Genomic DNA, 6,461 nt, shown 5'->3' with positions numbered 1-6,461 from the left:
ATTGCTTTCCACAGTGTCTGTACAAATCTGCACGACCACCAGCAGTGGAGGAGGGTTCCTATTTCACCACAGCCCCTCCAACACTTGTTGCTCTCTGATTTACTGATCTGGGCTAGCCTCAGGGGTGTTAGGTGGTATCTCATGGTTGTTTTGATTTGCATTTCTCTTATGGCAAGGGACTTGGAGCACTTTCTCATATATTTATTGGCCATATTGATCTCCTCTCTAGTGAAAGTTCTTCTCATTTCTTTTGCCCACTTCCTTAGGGGGTTAACTGTTTTCCTCTTTTTGCAGGTCATGATGGTGTTGTAGATTTTAGTAATGAGCCCTTTGTCTGACGTGTCATTACTAAAAATCTTCTCCCAGTCTGTGGGTTGCCTTGTCACCCTCTTGGCAAAGTCTTTCGAGGTGCACAGGTGTTTTATTCTTATTAGATCCCATTTGTCGATTTCCAGATCACCTGTGTGTGTCCCCTTCCCTGTTGCAGTGAGCCTATGTGCTCCCTGGGCCAGTGCTCTGAGATTAGTCCCAATTCCTTCCTTAATGGTCCTGATGGTTTGGGGTTTGACTTCTAGATCTGTGATCCACCTTGAGTGTATTCTTGTGCATGGGGTGAGGTAGACGTCTTGTTTCAACTTTCTACATGTGGATATCCATTGTTTCCAGCACCACTTATTAAAGAGGGCATCTGCTTCCCACTTGACGTTTTTGGGGCCCTTGTCGAAGATCAGTTGTCTATATGCTGATGATTTTACTCCTGGGCTTTCTATTCTTTTCCACTGGTCTGAGTGTCTATCATTGTGCCAGTACCATGCTGTTTTGACCACTGTAGCTGTGTAGTAGGCATTAAAATCAGGCAGGGCGAGTCCTCCAATTGTGTCCTTCTTCTTGAGGAGTTCTCTGCTAATTCTGGGTTTCTTCCCTCTCCATATGAAGTTGGTGGTCAGTTTTTCCAATTCTTTGAAGAAGGTTGATGGTAATTGGATTGGTATAGCATTGAACTTGTAGAGTGCTTTAGGAAGAACTGTCATCTTTACTATGTTCAGCCTACCTAACCATGAGCAGGGGAGCTTCATCCATTTGTGAAGGTCACTTTTGGTTTCCTGTAATAGGGTTTTATAATTATGCTTATATAGGTCTTTAGTATTTTTTGTTAAGTATATTCCTAGGTATTTCAGTTTGTTCTTGGCTACTGTGAAGGGTACTTCCCTCTTAATCGCCTCTTCCATGGCCCTGTCCGATGTGTATAGAAACCCTACCGACTTCTGTTTATTGATCTTGTATCCTGCTACTCTTCCGTATTCCTCTATTGCTGTAAGTATTCCAACTGTGGAGTTTTGGGGGTCTTCAATGTATAGGATCATGTCATCTGCAAATAACGATAGTTTCACCTCCTCCTCTCCCAACTGGAAGGGACTACTTTTTCATACAAAAAAAAAATCTTTCCATGAAGGAAATTGCTAATACTCATTTTCCCCCAGTAAATCTAATTGTAAAAGCTCTTTCCTTCCTGTGCTGCCATTTAACATCCATTACTTTGCTTTCAGCCTGTCAGGTAGGAATAGCCAAAGACAGTATCTAAGAATCAAACGATTCCCTTCCTGTGCCCTTCCCAGAAACCAAGTGAGTCAAACTCCTGGCCACAGGTAACCTCCTCTGGCTAGTCGAAGGAGAAGGAAAAGCCATCTGTCATAAGGTAAGGTCAGACAAGACTCTACTCGCCATTTCAAGATGTGTTTCTCTAGAATCCCACCCCCATGGTACCAAATTGTGTTATGCTGGGTGGTCTAGAGAAATAAAATAAGTGGCACTCATATATGTTTACAAAAGAATTTAATATCAAGAAGGCATCCCAGCCCAGTGCCTGATGGTAGCAATAGCCTCTTCAAACTCATAGCAGAAAGCCAACGACTCAGAAAGGTAATGCAGGGTGTAGGGAGATCCTAGGCTAGTGAGTGCAGAGGCATGTGGATGGAAGGAAGAGAATTTCTCAGAGAGTTTTATTACAGGATTGACATAAAATCTAGCTATCACAGCTAGGTTCCGGGTCAGGTCAGATCTTGCCTGTCCTGTGCCCTAGAGGAACTGCCTGAGAGTATTGCAATAAGGAAAAACAACAGGAAGCCAAGGGGGTCAAGCTGGAAGTGTCTATGTGGGTGGGGTCTATTTCAGAAACAGAGCCACAGGGTGATTATTATCCAGCAACATGTGACCATCAGGCTTTTAAACCCGCCTCCCTCTGGATTGGTCTTGGAACCACATTAGACTGGGCTCTGCCCCTGGCACCAAGGCAGCCATTTGCTGATTGATGGTGTCCTCTTAATTTTTAGAACAAATCAAAAATACAGATGTAGCGATTTATCAGCTACTGAGTAATTTTTAAACAAAGCCTTAGTCATGCATTTATAAAATATTTTGCCAATAATGCATTCACAAAATGAACATGAAAGCATAAGTGTTTTTCTACTTGCCGTGGTCTCAACCCCTTTCATCACCTCATCCCACATGAGAGACACGGCACAGCCCCACCTGTGTCCCTCTTCCTGGACTGTGCTTCTCCTCTGGGAAGCAGCCACCATGGCTGCTAATCATGTCTTGAGTTGGGGTGAAGACACGGAGGCTGGAGGGAGTGGAAGATGCAGAGGGACATTGCCTTTAGGCGACCCGGCCATCCCTTGAGACCATGAGATGGGCTTGCCAATGGCCACATCAAACTTTCAAATGTTTCAAAGGTGCTTTCAAGTCTGCTCTGGTTCACAGCTTCTCTGCAGGACAGAGTAGAACTGCTCCATGGGGTTTCCAAGGCTGTAATATTTATGGAAAAGGGCCCTGGTGGCCCAGTGGGTTAAGCATTGGGCTGCTAACCAAAAGGTCAGCAGAGCAAATCCACAGGGGTTTAATCAAACCCACCAGCTGCTCCGCTGGAGGAACATGCAATAGTCTGTCTCTGATGGTAGTGGGTTTAATTTTTATGGAAGCAGACTGCTATATTTTTTTTCCACAGAGTTGCTTGGGGAATCAAACCACCAACCTTTCTGTTAGCAGTCAGCATGTAACCAACCTAAAGTGAGCAAAACTGATAAAAAAAACTTTGCACTGAAATCAGGGATGGGTTATCCATAAGCAAGTCTTACTTGTGCTTACTTATTACCCTAGTGAACACTTTCACATGTTTTTTTCACTAATAATCATTACTATACCTTGCTTACAGGTAGAGTAGTGATTAGTAGGGAACCGACCCCTTTATAAAGAAGCGTTGATTCTGGAGGGAGGTTCTGTGGAAGTCAAGGAGAGAGACAGATGCCAGCCATACCTAGAAGTAGAATCTTTGATGTGAAAAAATGCTCCCCCCCAAAAGTGAAATTATTCACTGTAGATTAGTAAGTAAGCACAAGGAAAGTCATGCTTACTTTGTATATTTTGTAGTCCAACACTAATAGAAATCCACCATGGAATATCTGCCTTAGCCATATTTCCCAACTGCAGCTCCCAGTTGAGGGCCACGGGGATGCTTAATAAACAGATAGGCCCTTACCTGGGAAACGTGGGCTTCACTGATGCATGATTTTGGCCTGCGGGCTCCTTAATCGCCTTGCTAATGGAGTCGTCCTGAGACTGCCCAGCAATTTATTTCCCTTCCTTCAGTCTTCATTCAGGGGCAGGTTCCATCATGGTTCCATGCGGCTCCCAATCAATCTGGCTTCCTCCGCATTTTCCCTCACACAGACTTTCCCCTGATAAAATCTTTGCACGTTTAATCCCATCTTGGCGTGTGATTCTCAGAGGACCTAGAATAACACACTTTCTAAGTTGAGAACCACTAATTTGGATTCTCTTCACCCAGAAGTTCTGGCATGGGCTCAGAAATAGAAAGCTTATAATACTCGGTGGTGCATGTTCTTCAGAATATTCCGTCAGTCACGCGGCAGCATGGCAATGAATTTATCTGATAGTCTTTATAATTTGCTCTCAAAAGAAACTCTTTCAGACCTAGCTCCTCAACTTTAATTCAGCTAATTAGTTATAATTCTCTAAATGGTGTCCTACCTCTCCACACCCCACCCCAACCCCACACACACACCCCAAATTGCAATTCGTTTTCTCTGTACCTTTCAAACAAAGAAAATAAAAGAAAAGCACATTTATTTTTCTGTTGTGCTGTTACCTATTTCAATTGTATTTTTTAATCAAAATTTAAAATAGCCAAAACTACTTCTCACTGGCATTCCCAACTTATATACCCATTTTCTCATTTGACATATCTACTTGGGTACCTAATAGGCATATCAAATTTATATCCAAAAATGATCTCCTGATTCTTATCTCAAAGCATGCGATTCTCTAGTTGTTCCCACCTTCTTCAACATTTCACCAGTTTCTCAAGTAAAAAATCATGGAGTCATCTGGATTTCTCTTTCACATCAGCAAATCCCTTTTGTCTGCCTGTCAAATGTGCCCCAAGTTCTACCACTTCTTCTCACCTCCCACATCTAATCCTTTGTCCTTTGCACAAACAAAGAGACGTCTCCCATTTCTTCTGCCTGAATTTACCTCTTTAATCATTATTCATGTTACACCCAGCAGCCGGTGATCCATCTTAAACACACCACTGCTCTGCTCCCAAACTCAGAACCAAACTCACTGCCATCAGATCAATTCTGACTTGTCCCCAAACCCTCGAATTGCTCTCCATGTTCTTGAGAGTAAACTCCATACCTCATAGCCCTACAAGGATCCCCTGGGGTTGCAGTGATTCGGTGCCATCAAGTCTGTTCCAATGGAAAGAGGCCTTCCATACGACAGGACCCAACATCACCCGGTCAAGCACCATCACCACCATTGTCTCTAGGTTTGAGTCTATTGTTGCAATCATTAATCCAGTACTTTTTGTCTGTCCACCCTCAGGAAGAGCTCACTGAAAACATGGGTGCTCTGACAAGGCATGATGAAGACATTGGATGGTGCCCCATCAGAAGGAATAATGTGTGGAATCTTAAAGGCTTGTCTTCAAATAGGCAGCTATCTAAGTGAGGCTCAACTAAGTCCTCATGGAAGAAGCACACCAGCCTGTGTGATCCAAGGATGGGAAATAATCAAATCCACAGGAGGGAGTCGCACCAGAGCTTAAATTGTGAGCACGTGGCGATGACAGCGGGTTGCACTGGAAGCCCAGCATTCGCTTTTCAGGGCCCCGGGTGGGTTGGGCCTCCGGTGAATTCCCTCTTCCAATGAGCTGGATGCGTTGGAAAGTATATTATAGATGCAGTTAGACTAAAACCTAACACCTATCACTTGATCTCCTTTTTGATCCGTTTTAAATTTGTTCTAGTTTTTAATATTTTCTGCTTTCTTTTCTACTGTGGTTTTGTTCTATTTTACTTTGTTATTGTAGGTAGTTTGTTGTTGATGATTTTCTGTATACGAAGTCCAGGGTAGGTAAATCCATGGAGACAGTAACTGGATGAAGGGCTCCTTGGATGTGCGGCCGAGGAGGTTGTGGAGAAATGGGAGCTAACAATAATGAGCATAAGAATGAAGAAAATATTCTAAAACTGATTAAGGTGATGATTGTACAACTCTTCCTGATGTGATTGCATTATTAAACTGCATAATTTGTGAATTATATGTCAATAAAATGGTTTTTAATACTCCATCTTGTTGAAAGCCTTCCTCTTTTTTGCTGACCCTCTATTTTCTCAAGCATGATGTCCTTCTCCAGGGACTTGTCTCTTCTGACAACATGTCTGAAGTACATGAGATCAAAGACTTGGCATCTTTTCCTCTAAGGAACATCCTGGCTTTGCTTCTTCCAGGGTAGATCTGTCGGTTCTTTTGGCAGTCCATGGTACTTTCAATATTCTTCACCCGCAGCATAATTCAAATACACTGATCCTTCTTCGGTCTTCCTTATTCAATGTCCATCTTTCACATGCACATGAAGCAATTGAAAATATCATTGCTTGAGTCAGGCACACCTTAGTCATCCAAGTAACATCTCTGATTATTTGCTCAGCAGATAGTTGAATAAATATGGTGAAGGGATACGACCCTGGCCAACAACTTCTTGATTTTAAACCATTCAGTATTTCCTTGTTCTATTTACATGACTGCTCTTGATCTATGTACAGGTTCCACATGAACACAATAAAGTGTTCTGGAATTCCCATTGTTCTCAATGCTATCATAGTTTGTTATAATCCACATAGTGAATACACTTGCAAAGTCAGGAAACTTCTTTCAGGTATTCTCTGCTTTTAACAAAGACTCATCTGACATCAGCAATGATATCTCCTCTTCCACTTCCTCTTCTGAATCTGGCCTGAACCTCTGGCAGCTTCCTGGAAATGTACTGCTGCAAAAGTCATTGGATTATCTTCAGCAAAATTTTACTTGCATGTGATATGTGTTAGTCCAGGCTGACTAGAGAAACAAATTCAGTGACACTCATATATGTGTAAAGG

Source organism: Tenrec ecaudatus, chromosome 4 (assembly GCF_050624435.1).
Source record: "Tenrec ecaudatus isolate mTenEca1 chromosome 4, mTenEca1.hap1, whole genome shotgun sequence".
Taxonomy (NCBI): Eukaryota; Metazoa; Chordata; class Mammalia; order Afrosoricida; family Tenrecidae; genus Tenrec; species Tenrec ecaudatus.
Note: the sequence above shows the minus strand (reverse complement) of the source record.